The sequence below is a fragment of the Mustela erminea genome, chromosome 6 (genome assembly GCF_009829155.1).
Source record: "Mustela erminea isolate mMusErm1 chromosome 6, mMusErm1.Pri, whole genome shotgun sequence".
Classification (NCBI taxonomy): Eukaryota; Metazoa; Chordata; class Mammalia; order Carnivora; family Mustelidae; genus Mustela; species Mustela erminea.
Window position 1 is genome coordinate 32,323,343 of NC_045619.1, and position 18,204 is coordinate 32,341,546.

General features: G+C 32.8%; 1 protein-coding gene across 7 annotated transcripts in view; it reads left to right on the forward strand.

The window, feature by feature from the left end:
* Nucleotides 1-18,204, forward strand: part of MGAT4C (MGAT4 family member C) — a 729,258-nt gene that overhangs the window by 96,211 nt on the left and 614,843 nt on the right. For all 7 annotated transcript variants that reach the window (XM_032346837.1, XM_032346835.1, XM_032346840.1 and 4 more), the window contains one exon: nt 1,580-1,612. The gene's annotated coding sequence lies outside the window, so the exon portion shown is untranslated. The remainder of the gene's footprint in view (nt 1-1,579; nt 1,613-18,204) is intronic.

Genomic DNA, 18,204 nt, shown 5'->3' on the forward strand with positions numbered 1-18,204 from the left:
AAATAATTGGCAGTTCTTGTTAAAGTACATTATTCTATTACTAAAAAAATTACATAAACTAATCATTTTTGTTCTTTTGTTACAACTATAGAAACAGTAAATAATTAGATATATTTGAATGGATATTGAAATATCTAAGTACAGTATTAAAAAAAGTTATTTTGAAAATAGTGTATTTATTATTATAGTTGTCTATACAAATATGTTTGTTCCTTAGATAACAATGTTAAAACACGGAATGTGCATAGAAAAAAATCTAGTATGACATGCATCAAATTCAGCATTCATTTATTGAGTGGGGTTATAGTAAACCTTCATTCCTTATATTCTTATGTATAATACTTGGCAAGAGAGGTCTTGTTTTGGTTTGGCTTGGTTTAAAAATGAAAATGTTGCATTTATTTTAACACAGCTGAATTTAGTGTGGAAAGTGTTTTTGTTTGTTTTGATTTGGTTTTGGCTTTGGTTTTGGTAATAAAACATGAGGAAAAGATTGGAAGCATGTATATCTGCATATTAACAATGACTAATTCCAGGAGGTAGAATTATAGGCAACCTTAATTTCCTTGCTTCTTGACTATATTTAAGATACGTGTTCATAAGAAAGAACTGTCAGTTTAGACAGTGCAAAGTAGAATCGTGTGAATGGACTCAAACTCAAAAACTCTCTCATTTATGACACTTGTAAAAACATCTCATTCTTCATACACTTGTTTTGGAAATATGATTTTATTATTATGGTTAATTCTTGATGAAATTTGCTTATCAATAAACTACCTTAATTGTCTGAGCGTTATTAAATCAACAAACCAAATGTAGCACATCATAGCGAAGTTATTGCTTGACTTTCTCAAAAGCGTTAGTTAATTGCAAGAGGAATGTCAATTAAGTGAGGTTTTCTTTAACTTTTTTTTCTTGGTGGTTATGTCAGTTTTTCTTGTGTTTGTTTTTAATAAGGTCACAGGTAATGACAGTAGAATAGTAGCATACATTTTTTCATGTATAACAGAGAAAATATATTGGGAAGATCAGTTTCTAGTTGTAAAAAACATTAAAACAATAAAAAATTAAAAATACCTCTTAGCAAGCCATTGTTTAAGATATTTCTTTCCCTTCTGTTTTAATTTGCTAAGCCACTTTTTGTTATGAATTATGTAGACGTTTGGGTTTTATTAATTTGTTTCAAAATTCTTGTATCAAGTGTGCATGTTTTATTCCTAACTATACACTCTATTTTTCTTGTTATTATTGTCTTTCTTGGACTTCTGGCTTTCCTTTGCCTCTTCAAACATCTCCAGCAATATTTAAAATCTTTGATAGCTAATGGTAATGTCAGAGGACATTTTCTGGATCCAAGCCAATCATAATGTCTTTAACTAATGTTTATATATACCAAGCTTGCCAGCTACTTACCAGTGCATAACAGAAGATAAATGTACACCAGTCTACTACCAAGGCTAAAAGAAGCCAAGCCATCTGACTGCTAGCAACCTAATTTTTACATAGCTGTTTATAATTCTCATCGTCATGTTACAGCAATATGATTTATTAATCCTTCTGGCATTTTTCTCCTTGACAGCCTCTCAGCTGCTGTTGCATCCTTCTTGGATGGGTAAGTTCTATATACTATTTTGAAACTGTGAGTCAAATTTTATGTGTTGATACTTCATTTTTTTAGGCACTTATTCTACTAAAGTGGAAGAACTTTAATTTAACACTATCAAAGATATATATATATATATTCAAGAGAAGTAAAAATGAAGGAAAATAAATTTGGAGATGTAATTGCGATGGAAATTTTCCACAATTTTAACTCAGAGTGGGTTAAAATATAACTTACATTGCAGTTTTTACAGACAGGCCATAGCACTTTTCTCCAAATGGAAAATACAGTTTTAAGACCTTGGCAGTCTCTTGTGAATATTCAAGTACTTTGATTCAGGACTGTTTTTGCCAGAATATTTAGAATTTTACACCTTTTAACTGTACTTTTACATTTAATTTAAAATCATCAATAGTTAGTTAAAACCACCAATTCAAAATGGTAGTTATCCACTGTGTTTCATGTAATTATTTTATTATAAACTTAGATTTGATGTCACTTAAATATTATACACATTAAATACAAACAAAAAAGCTATTGGAAGTGAGAGTATACACACACACACATACACACACACACACTGTATTTTGGTTTGTTTGTTTGTTTTAAGATTTTATTTATTTATTTGACAGACAGAGATCACAAGTGGGTAGAGAGGCAGGCACAGAGAGAGGGAAGCAGGCTCCCTGTTGAGCAGAGATCCCGATGTGGGGCTCTATCCCAGCACCATGGGATCATAACCCAAGCCTAAGGCAGAGGCTTTAACCCACTGAGCCACCCAGGAGCCCCTTGGTTTCTTTTTTATAATAAAACTTGGGGAAGACCAGAAACATGTCGATTCATATATATTAAAAATGGCTAATGTGCACAGATAGAATTTTAGGCAATCTTAATTTTCTTTATGTGTGTATAAATATATTTACTTCTTATTTATATATTGCACACACACACACACACACACACACACACACACACACACACACATCAGTGATTTACTAAGCTAAGCTCCAATCAGGGTTGTGTTGCTAGAATCTATAGCAAAAAAGAGAAAAATATTTGAATTCTGTAGTTCTTTCATCTAATAAAAGAAATGAAGTATTTTTATTTAATGTGGACAGACACATTTCTTTATGTGAGTGAATCCAGAAACATTTCGGTCATGTAAAATATATTATGTGCTATCATATTGTCAACTATAAATTTGCACAGACTATTTTTTTCTTTCAAATGGGTAACATTCTTCTGTGAATGCTGATTGTGATTGTGATTGTGTGTTTCCTCAACTATTGAGGTGTTTTCTGTCACATTTCTTCAGAGAAGTAAAACAAATGGTTTATTCCTGTAGGAAAAATGCAAACATAATGCAACTTAGAATTTGTTTTAACCTCAGTCAGGAGCTTGTTTTGAGATGCAGAATTCGTCACCATTGTATTAAAAAGTCATATTATTTGTCTAAAGGATTTTATGTTTTTTAAAGATTTTTATGTATTTATTTGAGAGAGAGAGAGTCCACAAGTGGGGAGGAGGGGCAGAGGGAGAAGCAGGCTCTCTGCTGAGCAGGGAGCCCAACAGGCAGCTGGATCCCAGGACACTGGGATCCTGACCTGAACCTAAGGTATTTGCTTAACAGACTGAGCCACCCAGGCGCCCCTGTCTAAAGCATTTTAAACACAGCTGTGCCGGTTACAAGTGAGTACACAAAATAAGAAAGAGTGTTTTGGTCTTTGTGTCTCTCTAATTTCTATGGAGTCTTTGGTCTGGCCTAGTCTAACTCAAAATCACTACTACTTATACCCAAATTGTTTAAGTTCCATGAGAACTGGTAAAACAATCAATGGAGAACCAATTAAGTAATTACTAATTTTCACATAGCTTCTCACTCATTAAAAACTGAGGGAAAAAGAGGAAAATCTGGCATACCCTAGATTTTAAGAAGTAGTTTCTTCTGTTTCAATCTCTTCTTTTATAGTGTATAATAATATACCATAGGAAATAATGTCTCAACATCCAGAAAATTTGAATTTTAAGTCACTCCTCTTTATTAAAATCATAATACTATTGGAGATCCTTTTAAAGTTAGGTTGATTTTTAAATTTTCAATAACTTGACAAATAATTTACTTATGCTCACATTAATAAAGTGACATTTCATCACAAGTAAGCTGTATTTCCCAAAATTTTTACATAGCTGTTTATACTTCTCATTGTCATGTTACAGTAACATGATTTTCTTTCTGAAGTCACATAAATTAATTTGTAACTGTTGATACTGCATATATTGTGGGGAAATTTGGGCCATTATGAAATTTACAAATATAAAATACATTGTATTATATAGATATGTGCATATTTATTGTGGTATTGTGATATATATTATATATATCATAATTAATGTATATATGCAATTAATGCTTAAACAGTCTTTATACGGTTTTAGAACAGAGAAAGTGGATGCCCCAAAAGATAGCTCTGGCAGTGATAGTAATAAATTTAAAGCATTGGATTACCCAGTTTTCAAAACACTTATTAATGAATGAAGATTTATTTTAGAAAATTATTAGGAATGCCTGCAATTCTGACAAAATTCAACTACAGAATGCTTCACAATTTGGGGAGGAGTAGTATCAAAGAAGTCATTAAAAACTGTTGCATCTTGCACTTTATATGTCACGAAGTAAAGATTTATGAAGAACGATTAATTGTTTAGGTGCTAATTTACCATTAACCATTTTGAAGCATAATTAATGACAGTGTTTTATTTTGAATCGCAATGTGTTTCCCATTTTAAAAAATCATGTGTAGTAAAAATCTATGAAAATGTATTTTAATTCAGATTTGGAGTTTTTCAGTATCTTATAAAAAAGTGAAATTTACAGTGCATGGGTATTGTGTAGAACCTGTCCAGATAAAGGAGAAACTTGCACGTGCTTACACAGAAACCTTGTTTCTCGAGAGCCTCAAAGTGTCTTGATTCTCTTTTCTTCCTTCTTGTTACCTAAGTAATATAAAACATACTGTACTCAATTTGCAAGCATGCAATTTCAGAAGTTTTTGCAGCAGCGAGAAATTTAATTACATATTTCTTCCATGTTTACCAATGAACTTTATTGTAGTTGTTACATTTTATTTTTTATCGAATTCAGAGAATTAAGAAAAAGATTAAAATAGTATTTTGAGAAATGTGTAATTATGAATTTCTTAGGAGCAGTTAGTTTCTAACTAAACAACATTAGTTTTCAATATTCTCAAAACTCAAAGAGTAGGAAGACCAACTTTGTTAGTGAATTGTTATATGAATTAATGAATAAACACTGTGTGATGGGACTATCAGTGTATAAAATTGTTATATAGACTTGAAGAATGACTTCAACATCAATACAGCACGTATATCGCCATATCCTTCTCTAGAAGCAGGAATGAGGGGTGCTAGGGTGGCTCAGTTGGTTTAGTGTCAGACTGTCGGATTTCAGCTCAGGTCATGATCTCCAGGTTGAGAGACAGAACCCCACATCAAGCTCTTTTCGCCCAGTGTGTAGCCTGCTTGAGATTTCTCTCCCTCTCCTTCCACCCCTCACCCTGCTTGCACACACTATAAATAAACACATAAAAAATAAATAAATAAATAAATAAATAATAAAATCTTTTTAAAAAAGAAGCAGGAATAATATGCATGAGAACCCCTGAATTCAGCATATTTAGGAACATGGCAGACCTGTGTTTTTCATATGTATACCATATCTCTCCCACTAAAATAACACAATCTGTTCCATGTATATCAATTAGTAGGGACCCAGCTCCCATCACTTCATAACCCCCAACACCATAATGAGGGATTATGACTCAGGTCCACTATGCCATTGGTCAGACAGATTGGTGTCAGGCTATACGAACAATACAAGTTAGGTTACCACTTTTGTCCTTATTTGCTACAAAAAGGAGCAGAGTAAAGCAAACCTGAAACATGAATAGAAACAGAATCCCTATGTCATGGTTTGAGACCTAGAATCTTTTCAATAACATCTGTCAATATAATCATTTTTTTAAAAAATTATTATTATTTTGAGATTCTATTTTGTTATTTTGATTCTTGATAAATACACTACAAATATTGATTTGGTGTGATATGATATTTTGGGACTTCCAGGTCATTCTCTGATGTGGTCTTGATAATAGTATGGTAACTGAATCCAAATGTTGTATGACAAAGATCTAGACTCCGCACAAAATTTGTCAAAATCGGGGAAAATGAGGCATTTAGATACATATTTTTACAATGTGAGTATGTATATGCATGTGTGTTTAATTTTTCAGGAAGTAAGTTAGTTACAAGAAAATATCCTATAGCAGAATTACAAGTGTTCAGTTTTTTGTTTTTTGGGTTTTTTTTAGCATCTAAAGAATTGACCTCTCTGTTAGACATTTAACTGTTCTAAGGACATTGGCTGTTCTTCAGTGTCTTTTGGGGTCTTTGGAGAAGCTGCAGGCACAGAATTTGCAGCAATGCTAGCATTCCTTCTCTTTCAGTTTAACCCTGCTTGTTCCTGATTTGGGTAGTTTACATTGCCCTTCCTCCTGCGCTTCTCCTCATTTCTCTAGTTCTTTAGATAAACTGATAGGAGAGGAGAACCCATTACGAAACATTGACTACAATGTGCTAAAGTGCTCACCCACACATAAGATTCTTCTATTTACTAGCCTTGTTATTTATTTGTTGATATTTGCTTAATCTAAGATGTATGTATTTAACATATATTGAGTGATTTAGAAAGACCATGCAAATAAATTTTATCCACAATTATTTCTTTCATTGAATTACATGATTTTACCCACACTGAATGTCATAGCAGCTTCATATTTACTTTTTTTTTTTAATTAACATATAATGTATTATTTGACCCAAGGTTACAGGTCTGTAAATGATCAGTCTTACACAATTCGCAGCACTTATATCTGCTCTTTTAAAATATGGAAACATGTCATGCCGTATATTATCAGTAGGACGGACTTGCACAATTGAGGATATATTTAGAATCCGCTGGCAAGCCCCATGGTTTCTGTTTTGTTTTGTTTTTATTTTTATTATTATAATTTTGATCTTACGTTATCAGATGCCTTGTGGTCACTTTAAGACAAAAACACAATTCCAGTTTGGTAAAATTGAATTGACTAACCCTGCATAGTAATCAAATGTGGAACTTAAATATTTTCTCTTTCTCCTTATGGACCAAGTAATGTAAGGCATAGGAATGAATCTCTTTTATTTAAATATCTGTTTTATTTAAATACAATTAATATATAGTGTATTATTGGTTTCAGAGGTAGAGTTCAGGGATTCATCAGATGCATGTAATACCCAGTGCTTCTTATGCCCTCCTTAATGCCCATCACCCAGTTACCCCATGCCCCCAGCCACCTCCACTTCAGCAACCCTCAGTTTGTTTCCTAGAGTTAAGAGTATCTGATAGCTTGTTGTCCCCTCTGATTTTGTCTTATTTTATTTTCCCTCCCCTTCCCTATGATCTTGTGTTTTGTTTCTTTAATCCCACACACGAGTGAAATCAGAAAGATAATTGTCTTTCTCTGATTGACTTATTTCACTTAGCATAATACCCTGTGCTTCCAGCCACATGATTCTTCATTCTTCCTAGCTTGCATTCCCTCAGCCAACTCAGCTCTTGAACTAAGAACTTTTTAGTTTCCACGATCAAAGGAGAAGAGGAAGGAGAAGAAAGCAGATAAGGGCACTTTAAGGACGAATTCATGCCTTCTAGACCAGATGTGTTTTTTCAGTCAAACTTTCTTTGTTCTTATGGATCACTTCTGTGGCTCTTTTGTTGCCAGGTTGTTTTGGACAAGATACCATTTTAAATGACTGCAGGCCAGTGCTCCCTTTGCTAGATTCGCACCTGGTACATCAGACTCTTACACTTCTTAACCTATTATTAGGGCAAGTGGCGTGATCTTGCTCCTGCAGCCTTGTGCTGTTTGCCTTTTAGATTTCTCAAGCATAAGTCAAGAACCACATCCGTGTCATACTCCCTTTAGTGACATATACCCAATACCTTGATTGGTCTGTTAGACTTCCTTTCACTGACTTACATTAGTTTTACCCTCCAGTTTTTGAAGTGTTGAATGTAGGAGGGATTGTGGGGGAGGACCAAGTGTACAACTTAGTGTTCAACTTTCTCCAAAGAAGTCTTTAAATAGTCTGTCTTTATTTTACAGCTCTCAACCATCCGTGTCCTTGATGGAACTGAGGGATTCATTTAATTATTTATTCATTTATTATTCATTTAATTATTGTTTTAGGTCACTATTTTCAGCTGTTACTGTTACATTTAATTATTGTTTTAGGTCACTATTTCAGCAGTAGATAACCAGAGCAAGAACTATGAAATACTGAGGGCATTTTTCCTTTCAAAAATGCATGAAAAAATGAACCAGTTAGAGAGTTTATTTTACCATTACGTTTCAAATCAGGATTCCTCAAAGCAGTCCTACTGACATTTGGGGCCAGATAATTTTTGTTGTGGGGAGCTTCCCTGTGTATTGTTAAAAGTTTACCAGCATCCCTGCCCTGTTCTACTAGATGCCAGTGCCACATAATCCCCTTAATTGTGACTACCAAAAATGGCTCTAGACATTTCCAAATGTCCTCTAGGGGAAAAACCAATCCTGTTTGAGAATCACTGGTTTAGATAATCTCAGGGAAAGAATGGTAGGAGAAAAAAAAAATCTTGGGAAAGAAAAAAATAAAAAATGTTATATTCTAAATAGCCAAGAATTTGTATCAAGCCCACTAATAGTAAACCATGAAGTAGAGACATTACTGAAACAAGCATATTCCAGGATTAGATGCACTGTTTGCAAAATCATCAAAATGTACATGCTATTCATACTTTATATATACATAGGACTAGAGCACCATTAAGTTATGAAGTTATTGAAGTTCACCTTCCTGAATTATTTTATTTCTGGAGCTTTGTTTCTCTTATTTCATGCTTCAACTGATTTTTTATGTTATTTTGTATTATTTCAATAAAAACATTTTTATAAATGAATGGCTTTCTGAGAGATGAATTTTATCCCTGAGATAACCCCATAATTTAGCGTTTGGAGCTTTAAAAAATACTTATCAGGACACAATCACTAATTGAGACTAATGGGATATGCTGTACATTTCTGACAGTATAATCTGCATCTTCAAATTTTGATGATAATAATTGCATGGCAACTTACAATTCAGAAAGGAAACACTATCAGAATTTTGAGCCATGGAAAAGGAACAAAAGGGTTAGGGGACATTTGATTTTAAAAAGAATCCTTGTTTTCTTCTCCAGTATGACTGTTTTAAACTACTGACATTATAATCCTGATTTTTGACTTAGAGTCACTTTTCATATTCTTATATACGCCATTTAAGAAGAGGTTCTGGGTACTCCATTGTAATTTATTACAATTGTTTCAAACTTTTCTTTTTGAGCAAGAATTATTGTGATAAGTACAACACTAGTTGGTTTGTTTACTTTTGTAAATTGTTTAATAGTCCAGAGGAGCTTGTCCTAAAAGAAAACAAATGAATTGATTTTGTTTTCATCTTGGAGTCAGTGACAGTGCTATTATTTCCTAACAATTCTGCTTCAAATGCTGGTTGTCACTAATGGTGAAAAAACCATGAGAGGATTAGTGCAAATCTATCTTCAGTATTGGACAATGCAAATCTATCATCAGAACAATGAAAACGGCTCAAACTATAATATATACTGTTTAGGAGATGAGAAGCATTAACTACATGTTTAATCGTCAAGAGAGTGGCCCACATTCCCAATGCTAACATAATGGTGTTTCACTGGAAGTCTAGGTAAGCTAGTGCCTCATATTCTGGTCTTAACTTTCAAATATGCCAGACATTATCTTTTTCCTGGTAATTGGGATGCCACTATGACAAGGCATATATCTGTCACCACTTGACAGCTACCACTTATCAGAGGAATAGGACATCCATTGCACAGAGCATTCAAATAGATTAAATCCGTTTTTTAAACAAACTTTACATAGTGCAATGGCATATAAATTTATTTATAAACTATTGATAACTTCTAGATGGTTTTACCTCTTTCGTTTTTCAGGAAGTAAAGGCATTGTGAAAGCTGAATAGATAACGGCATGCCACTGTATTTGCCCTTCCGTAACTGCTTTTTATTTTAACGTGACTCTTTTTTGTGAGGGCAAGTTGCTAAACAAGGTGAGTTAATTTATATTTTTGTCACATTTGCTTTGAAGGATTATTGTACACCAAAAGAAGAATCAAAAAGATAATACTAGGTAGAGCCAACTTATGAAGCAAAGAGAGTAAGTTACTATTTAAAAACAAAATTAGATTGCATGCTGTTTGTCAATATGTTTTCATAATTTTCATATTTACTTAATTTAATTTGGCACATGTCATCCTGTTTAATGTCTATGAGTACCTCCTTTACCAGATTGATGATGGTTTATAAATGTTATCGGTAATTATGAGGCAATTTATGTCATGCTTTTTAGAAAACTACTAGAACCTTTTTTTATAACAGCAACAAGCAAAATTCAGCATGCTAACACATTACGTTGTCATCAGCCCAAATCAAAGTTTTTAGGTTATAAATAAATCAATTAACTTCAGGTGAGTAAATTGAAACAAAGAAATAAAAACCCCAAACCTAGTTTTGTTCAGTTTCTCTATCAGAAACACATTACAACCATGTGATCTGAAAGTATTTTTTTTTGAAGATTTTTTATTTATTTGACAGATCACAAGTAGGCAGAGAGGCAGGCAGAGAGAGAGGGGGAAGAGGCTCCCTGCTAAGCAGAAAGCCTGATGTGGGGCTCGATACCGGTACCCTGGGATCATGACCTGAGCCGAAGGCACCCACCCAGGTGCCCCAAAAGTATTTTTTTTTTTTTAATAAAGGTCAGTCTTTTCTCTCTTGAAAGTTAGTTATCATCACTTGTAAACTTTAAGTATTCATAAACCTGAATAATAACCTAAAACCAATGTTGATTTATGATATCAAATAAATCTAGAGGACGTATACCAAAGTTCCAAAGTAAAAGGAAAAGACCTTTTGGGTATGTGTACAATAAATATTGAGGGAAATAAATCAACATGGGAATAGTACATAAGAGCCTAAATTTTGAAATGTGGTTCTGTGGTACTCATTTACTTCTCCAATGTCTTTATGTTCACACATACACCAAAAAGTAACAAGGTCAATTCTGTAAAAATATTTTGTATGTAGGTAAACATCTCTAAATCATTTGAAACTTGCTGTTTTAGTATTATTTTTATAATTTCTTTAAATTGAGGAGCTGTTTAGAAACTATTATATAATTATACGAATTTTGACACTAATGTAATGAGATAAATTTTCCTGTGACTTATAGTTGAATTCTTACAACTTCACAGTCATCCTTCAAATATGTCAAAAGATATGAGATTATTTTTTGTTCACTACGTATACTCACTATGTATACCTTCCAGAGTGTGCTTCTACCACAACTGTCTAAAATTACTTTGTATGCCAAAAAGATCTTTATTTGTATTTTTTTTTGTTTGGCTTATGTATTATTCTCTCCTTCTATGATATAAAACAGTAGATCACAATATTTTGTGCAAAGTATAGCTCGGTAACTTCATGGTACATCTGTAAATGATAAAATGAAGGCACCAACAGATGACTGATGAACTGAAAGACTGGTGAGTGAATGAGTATCATATAGTACTTTTTTCCCCGATGTTCTCTCTGATAGCCCCCTTGTCCATCATCATTGTCTGTTTCCTAGGCTTCAGCTTTCTGCTATTTTGTCCTTTTTTAATCCATTCATTTGGTGTCATTATCCCGATAAATTATTGCTTATGATAAGCATTCTTCAATGGAATATTTTTTGGCATACTTTTTAACAATGTTTTCTTATATCATTTCTATGCCCTCTCAGGTTACTAACATGTACAGAAAAGTTATGAAAATAATATATAATTTCCAAGTAGGATGTACATCAGGAATTGGGAATATTTATTTATTTATGTATTTATTTATACATTGACTAATTAAAGGATCAAAAACAGTCACTTCTGTAGATGCCAAAAGACATTTAACAAATTTACCATGTATTTTCAAATAAAAACAACTTAATAAATTAGTAGGAGAAATATACTTTCTTTTTTTAATTTAATTTATTTTTTTCATTGTTCTAAGATTCATTGTTTATGCACCACACCCAGTGCTCCATGCAATATGTGCCCTCCTTAATACCCGCCACCAGGCTCACCCCCAACTGCCTGCCCCTCCAAAACCCTCAGTTTGTTTCTCAGAGTCCATAGTCTCTCATGCTTTCTCTTCCCCTCTGATTTACCCCAATTTACTTTTCTTTTCCTTCTCTAATGTCCTCCATATTATTCCTCATGCTCCACAAGTAAGTGAAACCATATGACTTTCTCTGCTTGACTTATTTCACTCAGCGTAATCTCCTCCAGTCCCATCGGTGTTGATACAAAAGTTGGGTATTCATCCTTTCTGATGGCTGCGTAATATTCCATTGTATACATGGACCACATCTTCTTTAGCCATTCATCTATTGAAGGGCATCTTGGCTTTTTCCACAGTTTGGTGATTGGGGCCATTGCTTCTATGAACACTGAAGTACATATGGCCCTTCTTTTCACTACATCTGTATCTTTGTGGTAAATACCAAGTAGTGCAATTGCAGGATCATAAGGTAACTCTATTTTTAATTTCTTGAGGAATCTCCACACTGTTTTCCAAAGTGGCTGCACCAACTTGCATTCCCACCAGCAGTGTAAGAGGGTTCCCCTTTCTCCACATCCTCTCCAACACTTGTTTCTTGTCCTGTTGATTTTTGCCATTCTAACTGGTAAAAGGTGGTCTCTCAATGTGGTTTTGATTTGAATTTCCCTGATGGCTAATGATGATGAACATTTTTTTCATATGTCTGTTAGCCATTTGTATGTCTTCTTTGGAGAAGTGTCTGTTCATGTCTTCTGCCAATTTTTTGACATGATTATCTGTTTTTTGGGTATTAAGTTTGAGGAGTTCTTTATAGATCTTAGATATCAGCTCTTTGTCTGTAATGTCATTTGCAAGTATCTTCCCCCATTCAGTGGTTTGCCTCTTTGTTTTGTTGACTGTTTCCTTTGGTGTACAGAAGCTTTTTATCTTGATGATGTCCCGAAAGTTCACTTTTGCTTTTGTTTTCTTTACCTTTGGAGACATGTCTTAAAATAAGTTGCTGTGGCCAATGTCGAAGAAGTTCCTGCCTATGTTCTCCTTTAGGATTTTGATATATCCCTGCCTCACATTGAGGTCTTTCATCCACTTCAAGTTTATCTTTGTGTATGGTGTAAGGTAATGGTCAAATTTCATTTTTCTATTATAGCTCTCCAATTTTCCCAGCACCATAGATTGAAGAGACTGTCTTTTTTTCCACTGGATATTTTTTCCTGCTCTGTTGAAGATTATTTGACCATAGAGTTGAGGGTCCAAATCTGGACTCTCTACTCTGTTCCAATGGTCTATGTGTCTGTTTTTGTGCCAGTACTGTGCTGTCTTGGTGATAACAGCTTTGTAGTAAAGTCTGAAATCAGGTAGTATGATATCCCCAGCTTTGTTTTTCTTTTTCAGCATTTCCTTAGCAATTCAAGGTCTTCACTGGTTCTATACAAATTTTAGGATTGTTTGTTCCAGCACTTAGAAAAAATGTTGGCAAAGAAGTCAAACTCTCTCTCTTCGCAGAAATCATGATACTTTATATGGAAAACTCCAAAGACTCCACCCCCAAGCTACTAGAACTCATACAGCAATTCAGTAATGTGGCACAATACAAAATCAATGCACGGAAATCAGTTGCTTTCTTATACACTGACAATGAAAATATAGAAAGGGAAATTAGAGAATTGTTTCCATTCACTATAGCACCAAGAGCCATTAAGTACCTTGGAATAAACCTAACCAAAGAGGTAAAGGATCTGTACTTCAGGAACTACAGAACACTCATGACAGAAATTGAAGAAGACACAAAAAGATGGAAAAGCATTCCATGCTCATGGATCAGAAGAATAAACATTGTTAAAATGTCTATACTGCCCAGAGTAATCTATACTTTCAGTTCCATCCCGATCAAAATTCCACCAGCATTTTTCAGAAATATAATTTCTTAAAGTGATAAGGAGAACCTATCAAGAACAAACATCATAGTTAATGCTGAAACACTAGCAGTTTCACCATGTAAATGAAAACTTGAACAAAGATACCACCATTTTCATCTTAAAAAAAATCATGCACAATTTGATAAAATCATTTTAACAACAATAGTCAATTAAAAATTGTGACATAATTTGATAAATCTACTTTGGTGATCATTAGGTATATTTTGTAACACAAAATTAGAAAGAAATCTAAATGTACATGAATAAGACAATAGAAGACTAATTCAGTTATGTTGATGTAATGAAATAATACATAGTCATTTGAAGATGAGCCATGTGTATAGAACAACGTTCTAGTTATAAAAACCAAGCAGAGAATATAGCTTATATTATCAAATTTTGGAGGGAGGAAATACATATATATATATATATATATATTAACCTGTGTATATATGTATACATATTTATTTAATACCATGTATCTGTAAGTGAATGAACTAGATTCATATTCACAGACTAGAAAGAGTTCATAATATGTGAAGAAAGAAAAATAAAAATATCATAATATATGTATTTTTATATATATTACACTTTATAATATATGTAATATAACTTTTGCTTTTCAGAATTATCCATTATATACCTATAGTCAATATTTTGATTAAACTATCCTTTCCTGTAGTGTGTGTGTATGTGTGTGTGTGTGTGTGTGTGTGTATGTGTGTGTATACACATGCACCTATACGATGGAGATACAAGCCCTTAAAGCCCATACATATTAATAGATTAAATAGTTGTTACCCACTATAAGCTTATGGACATAGTAAGTGCATTTATGCATTATGATGTGATAACCCAAGAAAATGAATTAAAATTTTCAGAATAAAATGATACTTCCTCAGAGATTAGGGTCAACCTAATGCTTGTTAGTTGAAATGTTCAACAGCTGTTTGAACATGCTGTCATCTGGAAGTTAAAAAAGAACCAATTCATCAAAATCAACAGTACTCACAGAAGGAATTGTATAGTCTCATAGTTACCTTTATATTAAATCTAGAAAAAAAAGATCATCTAAACCATCTGTTATATATAAGACACTAGTTAATGGCAACATTGTTATCTTCAACAGAAGCAGGAGTGCTGAACATAACAGCATGAATGCCATGGTCTGTCTGGATGTTTCATAGTCATATGCATTTGAGCAAAACAATTTCACAGTAATTAAATCAAATGAAAAGTTGGTTTACAGAGATTTTAAGAATAAATGGTGGTTAATTACAGAATGACTAAACTGTTGCACTCCTAGCCTTTAGACAAAATCTCTTTCCATGAAACTATTTTATCAATGCTCATTATTACTTTCACGATGAGAAAATACCTTTTCATTTTATGATAATGGCCATAGGTCAACAGGTATTGAATTGTAGAAAACTTCAGACTCTATTAGGGAAGAGAATCAAAGGAGAAAATACTGTCTGCTGTTGGGAGATAATTTTTCTGTGTAAACTTAATGGAGCTTTTCCTTCTTGATACCTGGAAAAAGGAACATGGATACTCCATTCTCTCTCTCGGTCTTTTTTTTTTTTTTTTTTCCAGTATTACTTTTATGTTGTGACTAGAAGGTGAAAATCTGATTTAAAAAAAAAAAAAAACAGCAACAGCACTATATTCTATGCCCAGTTTTAATGATTAGTGCTTAAAGAAAAATCCAATTTTCAAAAATAATAATTTTGTCATGACTCACAGTGACATCAGACGACACAAAAATTTTGTGAAGTGGACACTTGACTCATGAAATGTTGAACATAAGTCAGGTGATTCCTGCATCCCCCAAATGACTCGTTTATCATTTGCTGATACTGTACAGCCTAGATCATTAAAATCATTCAGGTTTACTGAGTTTTGGCTTTTGACTTAGGCATTCTGAAGTTTTCCCTTCCTCCCTCACTTCCTCTGTCCTTTCCTCCCTCCTTCCTTCCTTTCTTAATGGTCAAGTATTGATTCTGTTCTTCGTGGATTAAGAACTGGTAAACATCTTAATTTTGAGAAACACTTTTTACATTTCGTATTACAGCATTATATTTTTTATTTAGTTAAGATATTTTATTGATTCAAGGTAAAGAGTAGATTTCATATTTATACATCCTAAAATATTTAAATACTAAAAACCTTGAATATATTTTCAATATATCAAGTATTTTTAGGTTTCTTTTAATTCTCTAAGTGTCTCTTCAACTACAATCTTAAATCTGATATTTTTTGTCATTTTATAAATGGTTGAAATAAAGAACTATACCACAAATTTGGAATCTAGAGAGCTTTATTTTATAGTTTCTCATATTATATAAATACCTGTCTCTAGCATGTGACAACATATCAAACTAGAAAATTTCTCCAATTAAAACTATAGTGTTTATTCTCAGGGCAGGACAACCTTCATGAAAATGTGACCTATGGCATCAAACAGGATCTGTTCTTGGTTTCTTACTTTTGCTGTCCTGAAATCATTAATAATTTTTACTAGCCCGAAGTTTTCATTTTGCACTGGGCCCTTCCAGTTATGTATCTGGCATAAAGATACAAAGTATAAAAATGTGAAACTATCTGTGTTTTTATGATTTACTTAAATAACTGATTTGTGAGGTGAAAGCCTACCTAGTTTCCATATTTTCTTCCTTCCTTCTGTCTTTTTTTTTCCAAATTACTAGAGATCTACTACTGAACAAAAAAAGTCCGTATGACTAAAATGAAAACTGGTAAGATTCAAAACCTATTTTTTCATGAGTATAACAGTTTAGTGACCATCTGCACACAAAATTTTGAATTCACATTTGTGAACTGTTTCCAAACGATGTGGCAGACCTGCTTCATTACTATTCCCACAGCCTTTATACTGGGCCAGTATCCTCGTTTCCCAGTATCTAAGTGTTGAGTGTTATCATTCAAGCTTAGTCCACCCATAGCACTTTTACCAACTGATAAGGGGGCAACTCTGTGGGAAGATCCAGGGATAGACTTAGACATATCTTTACCTTTTCTTGGATTTTTCTCCTTCCCTTACTTGTTTCACTTCCTGTCTTAAGGATCAATAAATCCCTTCTTAGGCTGACTTAAGTCAGAAGTGAAGTTAAAACAGTTTAAGTTTTAAGGAAGCTGATTTGGGAGAGAACAGATCTCTGGATATGGGACCAAAGAGATGATGATTATGAATAAGTTTTGAGAATTTGCTATCTAGAAAGATAACACAGTATTATATTGTCCACATTAGATGTTCAAGAGTATTTAGCATCACTACATCAGCACAAAAGTGACCTGTGTTACTGTGAAAAAGGGGCTATTATCAGTGATGTCCGATTTGTATAAAACAACAATTTTTAACTTACTATACTTTATTCATGAACTTGAAAGATTTTTAATATATTTTTGGTTATCCTTATACCTTTTCTGCTGTTTCTATTGTGATGTAAGTAGGAATTAGTATTTATTCTATAAAGAATAATGGTCTCACAAGCACTTTTATTTGAAGAAAAGTTTTACCACGATCATATTATTAATTCTCAGTTGTCACTAAGATCAGAAAAAAATAATTGGACTCAATTTGCAGAGCTAGTACTTTTGTATATTTGTGCATTCATATACAAGAAGATCTTTATACCAAACATGAGTATTAAGACAGAAATAGGAAAGGTAAATTCTTAAAATTTTCTTCTCTTCCGATATATTGTATATATATATACAATTGTGTATATATATATACACATTTGTATATATGTATACAATTATACAATTATACAATTATATATACAATATACACAATATATACAATATACAATATATAATTGTATATATATATACAATATATCGGAAGATATATATAGATAGATAGATAGATATGATATCTAGATATCTAGATATATATATACACATTTGTATATATGTATACAATTATACAATTATATATACAATATACAATTATATATATATACACACAATATATCGGAAGATTTATATATAGATAGATAGATATAGATATCTATATCTATCTATCTATATATAATATACACACATATATACCTATACCTGTTGAAAGTGATTATAAGTACATCTATGAAACTCTCAAGGTCCTTGATAGATTCAGCACCTATAATTATGAGCATTTCTTAAAAGTGTTCATAACAGGATACCTGGGTGGCTCTGTAGGTTAAGTGTCTGCCTTCAGTTCAGGTCATGATCCCAGGGTCCTGGAACTGAGTCCTGCATTAAGCAAGAAGCCTGCCTCTGCTTCTCTCTCTCTGTCTCTCATGAGTAAATAAAATCTTTTTAAAAGAAGTGTTCACAACATAATCATAAATCTTGTATGGCTGCTTATGATAAAATAACCATTTCTCAGGGGTATAAGC